This window comes from Cyrtonyx montezumae, unplaced genomic scaffold (genome assembly GCF_038088225.1).
Source record: "Cyrtonyx montezumae isolate F1298 unplaced genomic scaffold, pur_monq_1.0 scaffold_3, whole genome shotgun sequence".
Classification (NCBI taxonomy): Eukaryota; Metazoa; Chordata; class Aves; order Galliformes; family Odontophoridae; genus Cyrtonyx; species Cyrtonyx montezumae.
Genome location: NW_027072034.1, coordinates 44,159,347 through 44,181,433, shown reverse-complemented (window position 1 = coordinate 44,181,433; position 22,087 = coordinate 44,159,347). Strand labels below are relative to the sequence as shown.

The following is a 22,087-nucleotide window of genomic DNA, read 5'->3' as shown; positions in this document are numbered from 1 at the left end:
CATCCTCAGATGAAGAAAGAGAATACTCTCTATGTACTGTCTGCCTGAGGCAGGTGAGATTCAGATATAGCTTGACTGCATTATGTCTAAATTATTCAAAGTTGGAACTCTAAGTCATGGTTTCTCATTATAAAAATAAAGTTTCTGGCATGTCCCTTGCCTGTGCACAGAGGAGCATTTTCTACTTCTTTGGAAGACATCTGCACCCCATAATTGGCAGGGACTCTTGTTTGCTAAAAAACAGATGAGGTAATCAAGCTTTGAGTAAACCAGCTGATTGCTCACCAGAGCAGGCCTAGCAGGGAATATAAAGAACAAAAACTTAAAAGTCACTAGATCAAGTAACTAGATGAAAAATTATATAGTATTTCTGGGAGTCATAAGTTGTTGCTATATACTACTTTAAGAAGCCTGTTTTGAGCATCTGATATATGAAATTACTCTCACATTAGCACGCCACTGCAGAGCGTGTGGGTTAAAAGGAATCCTGCCCTTTCTGACTGTGGCATTTTGCCCTCCTCATATCATCCATGGTCTTCTCTCATGTGTCTAGGAGCATCTCTCTGTACGGAAGATGCAGCCTGTACTCCACCTTTCATCACAGACAGGTAAGTGCCAGCTGGGAGTTGAACTGTGTCAGTAGAATGCTGATCTGTGATAGTGTGCTTTGATATGGGTGTATCAGGTCTGTAAAGATAGGCAGCATGACAGAAGTGATACTAAGGTGTTAGGACTATACTTCCTGGCTACTCAATCTGTTGCCAGCCTTGGTTGTTTGTGTACACCCTGAATAGCCCTCCCACTTCATTGCTGGATCAATTTAATAGCCCAGAATAGCTGTATCCTCAATTGCTAATTTTTTTCATGTTGACGTTACTAAAGGTTTCTTCTCCCCTCCTTCCTAAATCATCTGTTTTCAGGCACTGCTAAAATTATTCCTTCTGGGGAGCTGGATTTCTCTATGATTTTCTGCATTTCAGAAAGCACCATAGAATCTCTGGCAGTTTTTGAGTTACGCATTTCACAACTATAAACAACAACAAAAAATAAATTGGCTTATTTTTGATTGCATCTCCCTGCTATGAAGATCTCAGCAAATATATTAAAGATATAATCTACTGTAGTAATGTAATGCAGAAAATAAAAAGGAAGAAAGTAATAAGAAAATCCTCTATTCCTTTCCAAGAGAACAGCTTTGCCATGGTGTAAACAAGACCTCTCCAAAAATTTAACACATCTGCAGCATGTGATGAAAACTAGTTTTGGCATATTTGGGACACAGCACTCAGGAAAATGAAATATGCAGTGTGTGAGAGCTTGTTAAGGAGGCCTTGCTGGCACCAAGGACCTAAAGAGAACCTGGGTGTTGTTATAATTTTATCTCCCATAGTGTTATGTAGCAGATTTCTCACAATGGGTTATTCAGCTTCAGATTAGTGTGTTACAATGGAATGCACTTCAATCACCAAGTGCACAATAAGTTATGTTTAATTTTGCAGGAAATTTTCTATGTTCTTCATTAGCTTTATCTTCCATAAATAACATTAACAGATTTTTTTTCCCACTACCGTTTTATTTATAACATCACAAGTAGATCACTTTTCACTTCATAGATGCTACTAAGTTTGTTAGCATATGTATTTTTAAGGAGAATACAATAAATATTTTCAAATATAGATCAGTGATCTATTTACAACTTTGGAGACTTTATGATAAATCGAATTCAGATTAATGATGGGTTGGCCAGTTGGTCTTACTGCATAATTTTTTCATCAACAGTAATAGAAGTATTTATATGTATATATGGCACATAATATATATATACTTGTAGTTCTCTATGTCTAGAGACTGCTTGGAAGAAATATTTTAGACTTTCTTTGAATGTGTTGGTGTGTGTGTACCCAAAGACTATACGATTGCTCTTTCTGTGCTTTGGAATTTTTGTCTTAGTCCTGTTAATGTTGATTGAGTAACCTAATCTCAGTAGTCTCATACTTTTTTGAACATCTTAGCAGGGAAATCATGAGCTGATTTGACTTGGAGACTAACCTTTCACCCCTTGGGGTGGTCCAGTCAGGACATAAGAGAAGGAACGTAATTGGATTAGTGTGTGGAAGTGATGACTGTCTCTTCAGTGATTTCCATAATCATCACATTCTTATGGTTCTAGCAACAATACAGTTCTGCACAAGTGAAACACATCTCTTTGTGCTCTTTTTGTATCTGCACTCTATTCCTCTATTGCCTTTTGAAAATAAGGCTTTTTGTTGTATTCAGATGCTCAGTGCATAGTAACATCATGTGAATATGACTAATGAAAAGCAGTATCCAAATGGTGTTTAAAGTACTAATGGCCAATGAGTTGGCTATTTCCTGGCAGTTAATGGCCATCTGGAGGAGGTCTTAATCCATCTGGTGGTTAACTGCCAGGAAATAATTGACTTGGATGTTGTTAGTGCTCTTAATAAACAGATTTTTTTTCCTTCTCAGTCTCCTCACTATCATGCCACTGGCTCACGGTACTCAAATACTGTTCCACAGAGCATTTATTTTATTTATTTGTTTGTTTGTTTATTTATTTTTTGAGAAGATTTTTAGCTGTTGTTTTCTGCACTTCACAGAATCATACAACTGTGATCCCTACCTGAAAATGTCTATTATCAAAGGTTACAATTTTGTGTTTGTATGTACATAGGAAGAAACTCATGAAATTACGTTGAATTGAAGGGGCTTCAATGTTCAGAGAGGAGTTTTGGTCTTTCAGATACAACTGATAGTCTGTGAGACAGGCAGAAATGACATCTGTTGAAAAAGCAGAGAGCAGTAAGCAGGAGAATGATAAACAGGGAATAATGGTTACAATTATTTCCTGTGTTAGGAGAAGCAAAAACAAACATGAATAAAATGGAGAGTTACCTTGGCCATTTTTTATTTTTTCCTGCCTTTCCTTCTTTTTCCACTTTATGTTTAATTATATTCTGGTGCAACATTTTAAAATTCATTCTTGTTTCTTATGAACGATATTGAGGGGAATCTATGTTACCAAACAAATCTCTCCACAAAAACTTGTGTTGCCAGGTTGCTTTTACTGAAGTAAAAATGGAGAAAATTTTAGCTCATTTCTATCCAGAAATCTCTTTGAGCAGCTTATATGTTCATGGAATTATGAATGACTTATTAATATCCAGATACTGTATTAGAATGACTTAGTTTCTTGATTCTGCCAGGAAATGTGTGTTACTAGGTACAAAACCTTTGGGAGGAAGTCTAAATCATTTTTTATAACGTTAGAAGACCTGGTGTTTCATACCTTTGTTGCAAATTATAATTGGGTCAGGAAATTAGACATAATACATCATAGAAGTTAAAAAATAGAACAAGTTTGAAGAAAAATATTTAATAAAAATGTCTTTAAAATATGATTGTTAAGTTGTTATTTTATATTTGAAGCCACTTGTTAAAAAAAGTACAACTGCTCTAGTATGTGGACCCCATTTCATTTATCCTCTCTTATTTCACTTTTAGACTTTTATTTTGACTCAATATTGTTTGTCAATAAAAGGAACATACTGAAAAGGGTTGGTAATCAGTTCTGATTTGCAGAAGAAGAATTTAGTTTGGATGCACACACACTAGTGTCTCATATTTGTGCTAGGAACTCCTGTGTTTCCCTGTTGGCACAGCTGCGATTAAAATAGGCTGCTTTGCTTATGAGTGTCAGTGTCTTCTTATAATCAAGAACACATTTATCAATAAAACCCAGGAGAGGAAGGTAAGAATGTCAGGGGAGACACAGTTAAAGACTTCTAAATGGAAACACTTTGAAAAGCATACAACATAGTTAATTCTTCATTTCAGAAATATACTTTAGAAGTCTAGTTGAATTCTGGTTAGTGTATTTTCTGTATTTAGTCACTATGCAAGGCTGCTACTGCTTGCTGAGGTGCAATCTTATTTAATGATTTTCAAGGAGTTAGGCAGTTTGCTTATTGCCTGCCTGGACCAAGGGTGCTCTGTGGACTCCTCTGTTCCCTGGCAGGTTCTACAGTTCGTAGTGATACCCCAAGACCAAGGCAGAGCAAAGGGGTTTATTAGTAGTGAAAAACCTTTCAGTCTTCCCCATCCCAAAATAAATGGTGTGGGAAGTCTGTGTGAGCCATAGGAAAAGAAAACCTGCCTCTGCATGAACACAAATCTGTAAGACTACAGCTTCATTTTTAGTGTTTTCTCTCTATATATTTTCACTCCTGAAAATCATCTTCCTTTCTTTGATCCATATGTAGAATTAAGTCTTCAGGTATATAATAAAATGCATTAAGCAGCAAACAATGTAGAGCTTAATAGGCTATACGTGCATTAAATAACCCAAATAGGCATTTTCTAAGTATGGATTATAATTGTACACTAATTTTAATGATTGTCACATGTAATGGAAAATAGGTTAATAAGGTCACAGAATCTAACAGTTCTTTCTAAGGGAAATATAATGAAATGTCAGACAACTTCTGACATTTTCCCAAACTTGGTATTTTTTTGTAATCTCAGATGCCTGTCTTTCCAAGCTTAGGAGCTACTCTATACTGACTTTAACAAGGACAGATGCTTGCTTAGATTCAGTAAGCAAATTCTCCATAAATACCCTTTGTCTAAATATCTTCAGGTCTCCAGGGTTCTGTGAGTGGCATGGTTGTGCACTCCCCTTTCCCGTGTTTTCCAGGGTGATAGTCATGCAGCCACATCCAAAATAGCAGGGGGGATGCAAAGCAGGTGGCTCCTTATTTTTTTCCCCTTCCTGCTAATGCCAGAACAAGCAAGGTGACACAAGTGCAATTGGAGAGAACAGGGTTTGGGTTTCCAAGGCATGTGCTGAGTGTTGTGTCTTTGGAGTTGGGCACTGCATTTGTGTGGTGCGACAGTGCCATCCTCAATAACTGCCCATGATAAACTGAACCTAGGGAGCAAAAGCTGCCTGGTAGGAGTAGGTTAACTCTTGTGGTGGTCTCTTGCTTGGGTGAGGTAAGACATAAGCAAGCTTCCAGGCCTCAGCTGCAAGCTAGAGAAGGCATGCAGCTTGGGCAAAGCAAAGTAAGATGCTGCTGGAGTAAGGACTTCCATCAGGCATGGATATTAGGGAAAAATTCTTCTCAGAAAGAGTAGTGAGGCATTGGAACAGGCTGACAAGGGAGGTGGTGCAGTTATCACCGCTGAAGGTGTTCAAGCAACATGGAGATGTGGCACTGAGAGACATGGTCACTGGGCATGGCAGGGATGGGCTGGATTTGATGATCTTAGAGATCTTTTCCAACCTTAATGATTCTGTGATTATGATGCCTTGGTGTAATGATCATTGTATGAACTGAAGCAAGTAGTCCAGAGAGGCAATGGAGTCTCCATCGTCAGGGTACTCAAAATATCTGGACTCGAAATTCTTATTTTTAATAAATGTTTATGAATAAAGACTTCGCTGCTACAAAGGTCTACAATAAGTTATCTATACGCAGTGCTTTGGTGTTTTGGTTTTGTAATTTCTGTAAAATTATTTCTGCAGTATTTGGATAACATATTTTATTAAAATGACAAGTATAAGTAACTGCAACATGTTAAAGTGCATAACTTAGTTCTGGAACTTGTCATTGTTTGTCTAGAGGGTCCATGATGTACTGTTCAGACAGAACAGGGTCACTGTTTAAATTCTTTAGCAAATAATCAGTGTAGCCGATTACCCATGGAGCTCCATGCTTTCTGGTTAAGGATGGTCAACTTAAGTAGCTGAAATCATTCTGCAGAGATCAGGAAAGATCACATCTATGATCACGTGAAACATTTGAGTAGGCTGTGTTAGCACAGGAAGAAGAAGCAGTGCTCCTTCACTATTGTCAAGGCATTTGTGGCCTGTATACGAACACTGCACAAGTGTGGTGAAGCCTCCTGTGACCTACGAGGAATCCAGTGAGGAAAATACATTGTTGGATAGCATGGGGATGAAATAATAACTACTTGTTAAAGACTTAACAGTAGTGAATTCACTTCAAATGTTGCATTAGCTTTGAATAGCTTTTAGAGCAATTCAGGATTCTTGAAGAAGAAATGTGATTCTCTATTAAGGTCAGTTAAACACAAAGCTTTGTTTTTGCTTTTGCTTTGTCTGTTAAATCAGTTGACGTGCAAAAAAGCACATGAGCTCAGCAGCAAATTTACCAGGAATAATCCCTAAATTGTTGACTTTGAAAAAAAGAATACTCTACCAAAATTGCAGGTTGATCAAATCCAGTAGCAGAAATCCACAGAGGTGGTGGAAAATTTCCGCCAGCATTTAAGCCTTGGCCAGTTTCTGCTGACCTCTTAACTCTGTTCATTACAGCTGAATGGCTTAATACTGTGAGAGTCCCTCACAGGACTAAGCTGGGCTTCTTGTATTTCATGGTAGAGAGATGAATTTAAGAGCACCTCAGGGCTGTTATACATTACATCAAGAAGTTCTGAAGAACCTTCACTGTCTTTTTTTTCCTGAAGACAGATGTATATTTTGGAAAACAAAGGCATCTAACTTAAATGTACTTACAATGTTTTTTACTTACAATGTCTTTTTATTTGGCGGGGGGTGGAAGGGTGGGGAGGAAATGAAAATCTTTTCTTTTGTACATCTGGAATTGCCTCTTAACTAGATATACTTCCAAATAAGAGTAAGCCAAGTAAACACCCAGTGGAAAAACTATTTTACAGCTTTTCTATTCTTAGTGGATTCTTTCATTGGTTTTATTTATTCAAGTTCTTATCACATCACTGGCATGGAAGAGGTTTCATAAATACTATTGCTTTCTGCAAATAATTTTCTTTGTATAAAACTGTGTGAGGTAACTTGTTGAATACAGTCACTTGCCAATGAGTATCAGGCCAAGGGTGGTGACTCCTGTAATTTGCTTGTAATTTGTGAACTCAAGTGTATATCCTGTGATTTGAAACAGGGCCTAAAATTATAATTCTTCAAAGTATTCCTTAATTTTCTTCACAATGTGATAGCAACAAATCGTGTCTCCACAGATGCTAGTAGTTTCTGTCCTGTTTCAAATTCCCTGTTTACTTTTGAAGAGTTCAAAGGTACATAAATACTTTGAGAGCACAGAGAAAAATGATACTATGCAGCTGTTAAGCAGAAAGGAGAGACAACCGCTGTCCACGAGCTTCCTCCCTTGTAGGTGTGTTACATACTTCTGCTTCGAGTACCCATCTGAAGGAAAAGGACACCTTTAAAACATGCAGAGTGAGGATATGTTTTAAATATAAACCTCAAACTTCTCTACCTCAGCCAGAATTCCCATCTGTTTTTTTCTGTTTGATGCCTTGGCTTCCTGTTTTACTATGAACTTTTCTTTTTCTCCATTCCCACATTCTGTTTATGCAGCTGCCATTGTAGTTACTATTAACACAGACATAATGCTACTAATGTGGAAATCTTCAACTGCTCTTCTGTTTCTGTAGGATATTACTTCTGAGGAGCAAAGGAAAATGAAGTGGCTTTCAACAGTGGTCCTACACATCTTTTTACAAGCTAGTCAGTTTGTATCACAACAACGTTCATTGCTATGTGTATTTTAGTAGGTACATTACAATTAAGAGAGAGTGACTTCAAGCTCTTCTACGTTCTCCCAAACTGCCCCTTTTCTCTACAAAAAAAGACATTTCTCTGTAGATATTGCATGCAGCAGAGTAGCTAGCCTGTACCTCTCCATGTGTTTAATCTCTGATGTAAATAGAACTCTGTGCCTCTAATCTCCACTTTTTATCACTAATGTATTTGTTATTTAATTCTGTAACAGAACAATGTATATCTATAAAGCTCTTCAAAACACACTTAATACAAAAATTGACTCAGATTGTCATTGAGGAAATATATTTGTAGAACCTGACTAGTATATAACTCATTATTTCTTCAAGTTCTGATGAGTGACATTTAAAAAATTATTTTCATGTCTTACCAGTTCAGTATACCATGTTAAAAATAGCTTCCATGTATATAAGCAATATTTTTCTTTCCTGCTTCTTCCTTGGTGACATAGAATCATAGAATCCTTAAGGTTGGAAAAGACCACTATGATCATCTAATTCAACCACCAGCCCAACCCATCCACTTAGTGGAAGACAAAAAACAGAAGGAAAAGTGAAGCTTTTCTTTATAAGCTCAGAAGTGGAGTGGTATATCTGCATACCTTACATATCTGCTGCATCAATTTGAAGGCAGATGATTGAGTCAGTATTTGAGAGAAGGAATTAAAAACAGACAGCTCAAACAATACCATTATTCTTATATTTCAGATGCGTTGATGCATTGTTCCTTCTTTATTTAGCTTTTGTAGATTTGTTAATTTCCAGACTGCAATTGGCAGATTAATTACAGATGCTAGAGGAAATCAGAGATATTCATGTATAAACCTAATACAGGCAGACTTCAAAACAGAAACACTGTAGGTTTGCAGTGTATGTCTGAAGTAATTATATATGCAGATAGCATTTGCATTTCATCAACATTAGAGAATTCATACAAGAGTGAATGGAGACAAGAAATAAAGAGTGTGTCACAGACCCACTAGATATAACTTTTCAGGGAACTAGTTGATTTAATTTTATGGATGATTCATTTAAAATAGGCACTCTAAGTTAAGCATCTGGTCAGGGCCTGTGCTGTCGCCGAAAACAGATGTTTTTGCACAGTATGAAGTAGCTGAAACAAGGCTGTGGGTTTGGAAGCAGTACATCCCACGTGGTTTGGAAAGAAGCTGGGGCCACATCCTGCAGCCCTCATGCATCTGATAGCTCCTCTCCTGGGAGCAAGTCTCCACACACTATGCATAGTCATGTCAGTAAAAGGCTGCCCTCAGCATTAGCAGAATCTCAGCACTACATAATTCTTTCACATTTGAAACATGTTTTTCCCTGCTAGTTGCATAAAAGGGAATTCACTGTTATCCACTGGAGTGGTTTTCAATTTGCATAAGAAATCAGACTTATTTCCAGTACAAGATACAATTGTTAGCTTCATTTACATAGGTGAGGAAAAAGATGATATCAAAATTACAGCTGTGTAATACCACTAGCGAACCCTTTTGCGTTTATGGGCATAGGTCACAAATTACATATAAGAACAAAAATAAAGGTGGGAAGTGAATCACCTCAAATTATGTTTTATATGCATCAGACAGGTGTGTATGAATAGACCTGTAGGCGAGTGGTCAGGTCTGTATTCAGTTGCTGTAATCTGTGTACCAGATCTTAGCTAGCAGAATAGACTGGAGGTGGTGGTGGCATATGAAGCAACAGTAACCTAGTAATCAACTATTCTGAATATAGCAAAGAGTCAGAGTAACTTCGCTGTTCTTGAATGACCTCCTGGTTATGCGTGAGTTAGGAAGTGAATCCCTTAGCAGATCCCTTATATCACAAATATACTTACTTGTCTTCTTACATAATGGAGTTTCCTTGCTTGTTAGTACACAGAAGTGTAGTTTCTAACCCAGCTGTCTGTGAAGGTACAAATACAATAAGTGGAGGTAGGGTCGTTGTTATAAAGTATGTTAATTTCGACCTGTTGCTTTTGAGGCAAATTCGATGTCATTACCACTTTGAACTTCATACCAAGTAGATAGACCTCATTTGATTAAATGCCTTGAGTTGCTTCTTCCTCTGCCCATTACCTTATTTGTATTAAGACAGACACTTAAAAAAAAAAAAAATAGTGCAATGAGATATCCTTAGGGACACCTAAAAAGATAGTCAGATTTTAGCTGATTGTTTCTTTCTGAGATTCTTTTGCACATACCAACTAAAACTATTTTTATTTTGTTTGCAAAATATTTTGTAAAGAAACTGAATCTCAGTGGTTTTTCATATTGTGACTTCACAGCACAGTAATTGTTCTTTCAATTTCTTCTAAGTTTTTCATGGATGCAGTACTTTCAGTGTCTTTGCTGCATTGCTCATGGACGTAGTATACTGATGGGGAGAAGCATTTTTCATTTTATTTGCCACAGCCACTCTTCAGTGAACAGCGTCCTGCCAAATCTACTTCCAGCATTTGAGGAGTTTTAAAAATATATATATTCTAAACCTAAAAGTGCTGAAAGTGCTCCCGTAATTAAAAAAAATCAGGCTTTCCTACATTTTATAGCCAAAATATCCCAGTGCTCATTTAAATGATGATGATATAAAATTGTGAACAACAAAAACAGTGATATAAGCAAAACTGAAGAAGGCTGATTTATTTTGATTGCTCAAAGAGGGGAAAATGCAATGCCATTAACCAACTCCACATAAATACATCAAGTCCTTTCCATTCTCATAATCAACATGGCTGCTCATCTGACAGGGAAGATGTAAGAAGTTTCTTTAACCTGAAGTAGCTTTTTAAGAGTAAATGCTCTGGGAGGATGTTGTACTCTTCTCTGTGATAATACCATCTTTGGAGATCTGAACTGTCTTAACACTTCTAGGACATGCTGGAGAGCTGTATCAGCCAGTGGTACTGAGCCAAAGCCAACAGTCTGTAGTTTGGCTCGAGGAGACTGACTAGCATCCAAAATCAATGCATAAGAACAGAAGTTGGTTAGAATTGGTATAGACAGATGTTCATAAAGGAGGTGTCCTGTGTGAGGGGTTTAGGGTCTGCAGCAATACTTAGGAATTAGACCATGACTTGGTTGGTGGGAATCAATTATTCTGAAAGGGTCACGGTGGCTCCAAACGTATTTTTTTTCCTAGGTTTTAATGTATTGGAGCTGGAGAGAAGATGGAAGAAAATTACTGAGGTACCTCCATTGTCCATTTTCAGATATGATCACTAGGAAATCAATGCAAAACATGGATGGAATGTGATAAACATGGTCATTGTAATTTGGTGGGATTCCTATGAGCTGATTTAATGCAAATTTTCTTCTGATACAGAAGTGCCCTGCAAAAAGGAAATGCGGTGTTGGTTAGCTTGTTATTATCTAGTGAATATATGCTTAGGATAAACACATGAATGTTTCTCACTGTAGCACTGATTGAAAATTTGACGTACCAAAAATCCCTTTGGTGAAAAGTTAGACTTTTGATAGCAATATTAACTTGGCTGCACTGAAGTGTAAAGCATAGTTCAATGTGCAGGAAACATACCACACAAGAATTTGATTAATTGAAAAGAAAAACCTCTAAAGCTTTCTAACATTAGAAGGCATGCACCAGTTGTAGAGTTTTGTCATGTAACAGATCTGCATGTGAGAGTCAGTATATTATCTCCATTGAGACTACACTTCAAATAGCAAACCACAGCTTCTATTATATGTAATTGCTTCTCCCATCAGTACAGCAGTGTACTTCAATATAGAACAAAAGCTGTTTTCTCACTTTAAAATAATTCCCATCACAGCCTGCATGGATAAGATGTGACTGGGGACCAAGCAGAATTAATGATGGAGGGAAGCTTCTAAGGATGAAAGCAGTGTTTTTTGCCAAAAGAAAAGAGACTGAATCAAATAGGAAGTAAACTGATCTACAGGGAAAACCTTTGCTAGAGGTCAGTGCTTCGTGATAGTTCTCAGAAGAGGCAGAGCTGGGTGGGAAATCTTGGAAAACAAGGGTGCATTGAGTTACATGTATTCAAACTTTGACAACAAGAGACCTGTCTTATGTTATTTAATGCATTTCACAAATGAAGGTATCATTATAGGTGGGAAAAATGTGATCCTAACAGAGAAAACCAAGCAAGCTCTAGCACTAATACAATAGAATCACTGTGTGAAAAGCAATAAAGTGCATAGAACTGTGGCAATTATATTTTACAGTCGGGAAAGGAAACTGTCAAATATCTACTATGAGAAGAAACTGTTAGCATTGATTTAAGCATTTCTATTCTGAGGATATTTACATGTGATTCTGTTATTTAAATAACAAACAAACAATACACCAACAAACAAAAAAACTGATATCAGAACTGAGTTAGAGAATTATTGAAAGTTACTTAAGAAACAGACAACATGTCTAAAATCATAAGAGACCTACAGAAAATTTTGGAAGACTTCATTTTGCCTTGGGGAAAGAAGAGCATAGGGTTGAAATATTTCAATTCAGATGAAGGAACAAGTCCAGATGGGATATTTTATGGATTCTTTCAGAAGTGACAAGTGATCTGTTGGGTTATAATAATTTAAAATGTTTCTAGGGAACAGACATTTTTCAGACAGAACAGAAAAGAAGAAAGACGTACCTGGAAAATACTCTGATGCTACTCCAGGGCTAAATATCTGAAGGAGATACTTGCAGAAGTAGAGGCAGCATTTCAGATGGTCCCACAAAAGTTAGAGTCAGTGAAGGGAAATTAGTTGTTTAGGGCACAGCCATAGGATCACAGAATGGCTTGAATTGGACGGGACCTCAAAGATCATCTAGTTCCAACCCCCCTGCTGGTCAGGTAAATAGCATCCTGAAGCCTTCTGTTCCTCTCCATTGACTGGAAAGGGAGTTCAGAGTGACTGGATAAAAACCTGTGTACTTTTTTAGAAAAGCCCAAAGTTAGATTAAATGAATCCAATCATAGGTACCAATAATTCCTGTGAATACAATGTGATTGGGCTCAGTGAAAATAGTTTCAGAGGATAAGCTGGATTTCACAGGTACACAAACACTATTATGCACAAAAGTGAGAAGAAATAGTGAATAGAGCTGCGGCTGTCACACAAATGTTCCTTTAGCAACCTTGTGCTCTCCTGGGAAAACTGGTCAGTAGAAAAATTATCCTGCTCAGTGCAAGTGTGTTATAAGGCAGCATTCAGAATTTTTTCAGTCTGTTATACCATGTATTTGTCTATGATGTTAGGAATGAGAAAAAAGTCACCTTTGCAAATCTATTACTCTTCATCACTTGCATGGCAGCTGCACACAAGGGCTTGCAGATAGTAACCAGAGGCCACCCATACTTGGGCAGCTCATTGTCTAAGTCTGTGAAACAAATCAGCTCACTCTAGTGATAACCATCCTATAATATTTCAAAACTCTATACAGTAACCTTGATTCTTACATCTCACTATACCAGTGCTCACACCATGGCAGCGTGTATGTTGGTAACTCTCAGTGTGATGCTCTCCCCAAAGTTTCTGTTCAGTTTTTCAAACATGATGTTCTGAAAAAAGACAAGATGACAAGATTTGCAAATATGTAAGATGCTGCTTTTAATAAAAACAGCCTGTGGTTGAACAGAACAATGTGTTGGTGGATTGACAGCTCACTGCTTTCATTTCCTCCTCAGCCTCTGAGCACTGTTGATACTGCTGAGTTCTAAACAAAAACATGTACAAAAAAAAAGGTTGCATCAAGAGATTATTTAAATGATCCATGTCATCGATCAGATCTGTTTTACCACCTGCTGGAGCCGATTTTGGACCCACCACGCTGCCCTCTTTCATCTCGGCAGTGCCCCTGCCCACACACCATTGCAGGACCACCCCAGGAGAGAAACCTAGAGGAGAAAAGTCAGAAGGTCTCAGTAAGCAGCTTCCCAGCCAAATGGCCTCAGTGGTGTGTGAGAGCATCCCACTGAGTAGCTATTTGACAACAATCAGTTGCTTGCAGGTGGTGATTTTAGCTGTGAATTGCAACTAACGGTGTGGTTTCCTCAGCCTGCGGTGGAAAGTATTGCAGATGCTGATTGCAGTGCTGTAAGCTTTCTCGAGTGCCACAGAGGGTAGCAACTGAGTTGGCATGGAGAATTCCTGTCTCGTTTCTGACTCTTTGTTTTAGAGATGAGAATGGGAGTTATCCTGTGCTCCTCTTGGTGCTGCAGTTTCCCTCTGCAGATATACCTACCGGAGTGCAGTGAGGCAGTGTGGTTCACAGCAAGGATATCTGTGATTACATTTCTTACTCGTGTGCATGAGGAGAAGCAGTGCTTTCTACTTGTCTGTTCAGCAAATGAATGACCAGGATGATTCAAACACAGGGATGTAGGTTTTCCCTGTTTGTGTACTTCATTCTTGCTAAGAGATGTTGGGCAATCTGTAAGTCCACTCAGTATTTCCAACCAAGAAGCAGTAGTCAGAGTTTTAATATGTATGCTGCAATTAAATTGGTCTGGTCTATATGCTTCAAAATGCTGGGAATTACTACTTAATCCTCAGTGCTGGAAGAAAGGAAGCAGACCCAATGGGAAGTGGAAGCAGTAACCAGTAAATGTGATACTGTAAGAAAACACGATGATTTCAAATGAAAGGCAGCCTTTCCAGGTAGATTTCACCCTGCTTTTGCAGATGTTTTAACACTGTAATCTAATCACATATTTAGAACAGCTATTTTCAGTTAAGGCCTCTATGAACTGTACTGTTAGTTAGCATACTTGGCACAGGTTAGCAATGGAAAATATTTCTTATCTGATTTGGCTGCATTTATAAGTGAAAAACATGTAAAATGTATTTTGTCTTTCAAAACCTCTTTGATTTACAGTTATCACATTTGTAAAATATCAGAAAAATAGCCTGTGAACACCTATACAATTGTCTCTGCAACTCTTCTATAAACATTTTATGTATAAATAGCAGTGTATTTTACATGTATAATCTAGCCTTGTATAGCTATGTGGGGTTTTTTGCAGTAATATAAAAATCTTAAATGTCTCAGGATGTACTCAAAGCTCTGCCATTAAACCATGAAGCCAGAGATGAACACATCAGCAACAGGCTGTAGGAAACAGATTTATATGTAATTTGTAATGATCTTTCACGACACCATATTGGTGTTTTCATGTATCTCATAGAAGAATGAGGAAAGGAAAGGCATAAGGCATAGGCCTTTTTTTTTTTTTTTTTTTTTTGCAAACTGGTTCTAGTGATGTTTAAACCAGAATTCTTTGCAGTTATCTGAGAAAATAAATTGTCCAGGATGTTCTTCATTAAGTGAGCACTTCTAATGTATCTAAACTGCAGATTTACACATAAAATCATGTACGTCGCTTTGAAAATGGGTATTCAATTTGTTTTAAATGAATCCAGAGTAACAGTGAGGACACTGTGAGATCGTTCTGTGCTGACAACATGTCTAGAGAATGTAAGGTCGTACCTGAACAGGACTGTCCAATTCTTACAGCCTCTTCTTTTCTCCTTTGGACCATGCCTTTGTATTTGTATCAGAGTATTTCAGGCATTTCTAACCATAGTCCCTTCAACAACAAAAATTCTTGCGAAAGAAAAGATTCTTTAACACTCTTTTTCACTCTTGGAGGAAAGGCTGGCTGCACAGAAGTGGCTTGAAAACAGAGGAAAAATGGCTATTTTTTCATTATTGAAACATTTCGGGTTGACTTTGAGAAACAGTTGATTTGAATATATTTGAGAATAAGATCCTATTAGTACTTAAAATTGCTTATGAATTATGTGTATTTCTGAGCAAAATCATTTTCAGAAGTGTTTGAAAAAAATACTTTCAGAATTTACAAGTCAAGTTCTTATAATTTGTTTTCATATTTGACTGTTTTATTCAAAGGTCCTGAAAATGTTGAAGAAAAAACAGAACTTCATCATGTGGTGTGTTGATGGATGGTGACTGTCTAGTTTGAGAACTAGGTACCTCTGCCCTAAAAATTGCAGTCTGAAGAATGGTTCTTGATACAACTAAGAGAGGAATTGTTGATATTGTTGTCATAAACCATAACTGTGGTTCATCACCCTTCTTACACTTTTCTGCAGCCTTTAGTAAATACATTTATGAATTTATTCTTCTTACTATTACTCATTGCTCAATGTTTTCTTAATTTTCATGATATATGTAAATTCCTCAACCTCTGCATTAATTTTGAAGTCAGCAATGGAAAGGGGATCATTGCATTTACATCAGCATGAACAGTTTCACCCAGGCTGATCATTTCTTTTACATAAGTAGCCCAAGATAAAATGGCATGCTTTATGGAGCATATTTTCCTCTGCATTTAAAGACAGGAAGCATGTTTTTTTATGGAAAAGGACAGAAATGCTTTAATGTATTAAGGCTCTAAAAATCATCCTATAAGATTCAGAGACGAACTTCGTCATATATACACTTTACAGTGCATATTTACTTCTCTAAACATCCTTGAGAGAGAAAATAATAATTCTCCCCAGCTGACATCAGTTAGCTGATTTATCCTTTCATTGGCTGAATGTTTATGAATATTAAGAGAGTGAAAGCAAAATAAATAATAAACATGCCATCTCCAAACTTAAAGTTGCACCAGATGGGTTTAATTTTCAGATTACCAAGTTGTGATTGCAAAATGTCCTCAAATTGATATGAATCCTGAGATTAACTTGCAGGGTTCTGCTGTCATAATAAACCCCTATGTGCATGTTCTCAGGGTGTTCACTGCAAAGTCAATTATGATGATCCCTGTACTTTTTCTCAGACCATCTGTTATAAGTGCATATATTATTCCAAGGATATTGCTTCAGAATTGTTACAGAGTAAGATGGGAAAACACTTGTTGAAAATAAATGTATAAACAGTTCTATTGCCATTCTCTTTTTGTCATACCTCCCACAAACTGATTTCAGTTTGTACCACATTTTCCCCCCTCTGAACTTCTGTGCTTCTACTTCTCTGCATGTACTCTCTCATCTATTAGTTGCTTTTATTTGTGAACATATCTGCGCGGGGAGAGGGAGTGCTCTCTACCCAGCCAGTATTAAGTGGTCTAAATGCTCACTGTGCTTTGCAGTTACACCTCCCTTGCCTGTTACATCAGATTACAGATTGAACTATTGACTTTGAATTTATCCTGTTGGTATCTACCTCCTTCACTGCCTTGTGAGCTTTTTCAGACAGTCACCTACCTTACTTGAGCAGTTCGGGATCCTCTGATGTACTCAAACAGCAGTCAGTGAACATTTGACAGGCAATTTGGAGGCATAGCCCTTATTTTAACAGGTGTGGTACATGGCATCTGCTCCATAGTCAGAGCTCTCTCTCTCTCTCTCTTATTACCTCTCCCTGCCCTTCTCCCTCCCCCTTTTCTTACTCATCCTTAATGTTAAAAACACTTTTATCTTCCAGTTTAATTTGCCTCACTTCTCTGTAAAAAAAAAAAATACCAACAAAACAACTTATAAAAGTCACAGGTGAAGGGTTTTGAATGCCATTACACGCCTTTGCAATTAAAGTTTGATTGTTGTTTCAGTGGTACCCTCATAAAAATCTGTGTAAATACAGGTGGATGTGAAGACAAGCCAATATATAGAGCTTCCATTGTATGTCAGTTGCAGGAATACAGAGATAAGTTCTGTCCTGCTTTCTGGGTTAGGGTCAATGTACTCTAGATTCCTCAGAAGCGAGAGTTACACAAAGACACCAAGGAAGCACTAAAACCGAAGAAATACCAGTTTCTTCATACTTGAGCTAGCTGAAGCTTTCACTTTTCTCAGCAGCCTTCCTCACATCGGTTTTCCATCTTTTCAGGCACAGAGAGTAACAAACACGAACTAGACAAGGGTAATGGGGCAGCTGTGCCCTTTGTGAGATTGAGACAGAGCCTCTCAAAGACAGAGAAATGCAAAGGTGTGCCCATCACTCAACCCAACATGTCTGTGGTTTTTATCTGCCTGTTGTTGACAGCTTTTCTGGTGCTGCTTGCATTTAGCAGCAGCATTCCTTCTCCAAACTAGGCTTTAACACAGCATGGTGGGGAGGCGAACCTGTGGATATTGTAGCTCACTTTTGTTAAAGCTGAGAGCCTCTGCCCTTCAGCAGTGGGTGTGTTTGTGGCTTGGACAGGCATTCCCCAACGACTTTTAATGTAGCTAGATTGGTTACTGACATCAGTTCAGCCACCTCATCCTGGAGCACAGTGGAGGCCCAACACCCAGGCATCTGGCCTGCTTTTCAGGTGGGTTTTCAGCCTCACAAGATGCAGCAGTAGGCTCCTGGTGTGCAGGGATGGTCCTGGGGCAGGCTGGTGGGCACTTCCCCACCTCCACACCAGCACAGCTTTTGCAGCACCTTGCCACAAACCTGGCCACCAGATTTTGAGTGGTTTTTTTTTCATTAGTTTTGTCAATCCAGCTTGTCAGCTAGTGTGGTCTTCTAAACATTCTGCTATTTGGCAGAAATCTGTGGTCTCAGTAGCTGTTACAATAAACTTTTATTTATTCAAAAATATTTTTTATAACTACTTAATAAGTAATGTTATTGACTGAGCGACCTAATATGGCTTTCTCTCGAGTGTCATATTAAATCTGATAAAATTCTTGTTGGTAATATTTCATATGATTGATCCAATTTTTCTTTTTCTATTTCCAAGGAAACAAAAAATTCTCTGCGTGCAGATTATTTAGAGATACTGCACAGATCTACACATAGAATCATCTTACAAACACTTGACAACCTTCACCGGGATTTACATTAGTTCCCTGAACACTGCTCTATGCTGAGGCCTGAAATTGTGCAGAGTTCTCAAATGCAAAGTATCTGACGGAATAACGCGCTGAAGTAAAGGCACATCATTTTCTTTACTGATATTGAATGTTAACATTTCAGTCTGAGACTGGTCAATTGAATGGAGTTTGTTTAGAACATATGCTCACACTCTGTCATTTGAGTAGTCTATTGATTTATGGCTTACACTTGTATTAAAAGATCTGAAGTGTTTTCCTTCTATGTTTTGCTACATTTCTTCCTGCAAAGACGTTTCTCGGGTGTTTCTGTATTACTGTTGCTTTGCAAATAGAGACACAGGTCTGGACCTATCTGTGGGTATGTGTTATTTTCAGATAATCAGAGGAATTTATTTTATCAGATGAAAGAATTTCAGTTGAAGAACATGGGTTGTCCAGTGTTGTCAAGAATTTCTTCCATTCCTTGGGTGTGTATGTATGCAAGAAATGTATAAGTCAAATACAGTGCTGTTTTTTGTGTGTTCCATTCGTCAGTATCAATCTCTTTTCTCTTTACTTATCGTGAGCCCCTAAAATAGAAACTGCAATACAAATTGGTAAGCAGTCCTAGCAAATAAGATGTACTTGACCTATGAATTCTATCTTACAAAACTGAGGAAAGTATAAATAAAATATGATTAATCTGTTCTTTGGCATATCTACAAATTTCAGGTTTACTTGTCTGTAATCTTTCATTACACAAATGGTTTATATGAATCAGGATTTCTATGCAGTGTATGTGAGGCTGTTGCTTTAGACTAAAGACTCATAAACTTACGATAATGTTTTAAAAATTACCCATAATGTTTGCAGATAGATGTTTAAACTTGTTTTTACTTGTATTGCTTGTCCATTTGAGTCTTCCATGCTGATTAGTATTTGGAAAAGACTAAGCCGATTTTTGAAGTTCTTCCTGCTAAGACCTTCTGACCAACAAGTCACAATATCACTTATCCACAAGTGATAAACTTGGAAGTTTTATTTTGTTTAAGAAAATTTAGCATTGCTGGTGTCAATGGAAGTGCACATTCAGATACCAAAGTGGAATCATTCTAATACTGGTGAATTTTATCGCAGTGTTTCTTCATACAGTGCTAGATTTAAAATAAATAAATAAATTAGAAGTTAAAAATTAAAAACAAACAAGCAAACAATCAGAGCCTGCACAGAACAGAGAAAATGGAGGTAAAAGAAAATGGAGTGCTGTCAGTATTGTGTTTGGATATTAAAAGAAAACATGGGTATAGCCCTTGAAGATGTTTGATTGCTCAGCAAATTTGTTCACTGTTGTTGCAGGCAATCTATAAGCATAATCTCAAAATAATTCTGAGTTTTTACCTCCACTCTAGAACTATTTAAATCATTATCAGTGCAGTGGTAGGCCGGAAAAACTGTTAAAAAGCTGTGTGGGCTTGAGATGGTTCTGGAGGGAGTTGGAGCCCCTGTTCATATCCTGAATTGTAAGGAGACATGAGAAATAGTGAAAGAAATGGGAAAGGAGGCTGTTCCCAAAAGGCCATCATCAGAATTAGTTTTGTTGTCTTATCACTTGATTTCTCTGGTTTTGTCAATGCTTTTGCTAACAGCTTTGAGCTAGATTTGAAGTTCACTGCAGTTAAGAGAAGTTTTATTTTCCCCCTCCTGTTCTAGTCTTTGCATCTGAGTCCTAAGAGGGAGATTAATATTTTTTATCTTCTGCCTTCAGCATCTAACTTGCTCTTGTAAATGGGTTTGATTCATTGCCAGAGGTTCAGTTCAGCATTCATGCCAAAAAGCCCACAGGAGCCAGAGCTGGACAGCCTTTTCTAATAAACATTTTGCTTCCAGAAAGATATAAGTTTAGTCTTTCCAAACGTATTTGAAATTCAGAGTTTAATTTGGTAAACAGCAGTGATGAACTAAAACACAAACAAAACATTATTGAGGTGTTTCCCTCCAGCGTTTCCAAAACAAACAGTGTTGATTTTCTCGTGCTAGATTGCTAGGAGTCCCTGAGGTAGCTCTGTGGGTCCCACAGGGGTGGAAAGACCACTGCAGCTCTCACCATGAGGCTAAGGGTGTGAGTCCTTGGGCTTGCATATTTTTTCAACCTGATTTAGAGCAGATTGCTGAACTATGCTCCAGTTCTTAGACGTGTGCCCTGCTCATTGATTTGCAGAGGTCACCACCAGAAAACCTTTTCCCTCTCAATGGTGGGATTTTGCATGGACCCGCCCAAAGAAACCAAGAGGTTCATTCCTGAACCATGCTGGAGATGGGCTGTGTAAGTAACGCTTAGTGACCAGGCTTCAGGGCATGGGGGACTGCTTCCTGCCTGTCTTGGGAATCTGAGTCTGTGTGCAATTAATGGTCCCCATAAATGAGAGATACTGATGGCCAGGTATCTCTTCTGGTTAATTGTGGGTCAATAGAGAGCTATTATCATGCGGTTCTGAGGATATAGTGGCTATTATTTCACTTGGTTCCTTCTGCTGAAGCAGTACACTTGAGGCTAAGAAGCATTGCTTGAGTTCCACAGGGTTTCAGTTCCTGCAAGCAGACAGCTACCAATGTCAGAAGGGAAGCAGAAACGGAAAGAGCTCAAAGTGACCATGAATAAGCAAGAGATAACACGTTCATTTAAAATGATAAGTTAAATAGTTGATGTATTTCAATGAGCATTTACATAGAATGTCCTCGTTGGTGTGGGGCCAGTGAAGGAGTGTGAACGTGGACAGCAATGTGGCTGTGGGCAAGGCAGGAGGGGAGAAGCAGGTATTCAGGGCAAGTGGGCTCACCCAGCTTAGCAGTGGGAACTCCTGCTGTCCTTACATGAACCACTGCAGAGTGGATGGGGGAAGCCACCAGCTAGAAAACAGAGGGAATAGATTGCTTTCAAAAAACAAATAGCAAAAGGCAAGGCTAAAAATAATGCAGTTACATCCATGTTTTTAAGATGTAATAGCTCAGTTAACTGGTAACAGCTGGAAGAAATGGATTCAAATAATCTTCTCTCCACTCTACATTTGTAAAGAATACTTAGGAAGAAATTATGCAAGATAGCTGTTACACAGTCGGGACTTAAACGTGTATAAGAGAGCTACTGCTTGGAAGTCAGAGGTAGGAAATGAGTGCTCTGAAATCTTAGTTAACATATTGTTTTATGGTAACAACTGTAGGATCTGATTCCACAAACCTTAAGTCATGTGAGAGTGGAGAAAATTGTTGTGGATATAAAATATTACACAGGAGTATAGCAATATGGATTTAACATGCATAATTATCAGGGCCTTTGTCTATGTTATAAATTAAAATATTAGGTCTCCACTTTGGTGTTAAGCAGTGAAAATATACAGTCCAAATGCATGCAGACCTTTATTATATCTTGGGACATAAATAACATTTCATTTAGCTGCAAAGAAAAATAGATGTATCCCTTTTATATCTGTAACTTCATGAACTTTCATTAAAAAATTAAAATACTGTTTGTTGCTAAAGATCATTTTTAATTTTCCTTTTTAAAATCTATCCAGAAAACCCTGCTCCACATAAGAACGCATAAAAGAAAATAGTCATCCTTTTTCTTTTCTGTTCTCTCCCCCTCTTTTCTAAAAGAAGTAACTTAAAAAATGTGTGCTGTGTAAGAACGTGTGCTGAAGTTTCATGTTTCAGGTAATCTTCTTTAAAAT

General features: G+C 37.8%; 2 protein-coding genes across 2 annotated transcripts in view; both read left to right on the top strand.

Annotated features, from left to right (window-relative positions):
- CLTRN (collectrin, amino acid transport regulator) overlaps nt 1-22,087 on the top strand; it is a 422,295-nt gene that overhangs the window by 109,359 nt on the left and 290,849 nt on the right. The gene's annotated exons all lie outside the window — the stretch shown is intronic.
- Nucleotides 1-22,087, top strand: part of ACE2 (angiotensin converting enzyme 2) — a 361,754-nt gene that overhangs the window by 79,899 nt on the left and 259,768 nt on the right. The gene's annotated exons all lie outside the window — the stretch shown is intronic.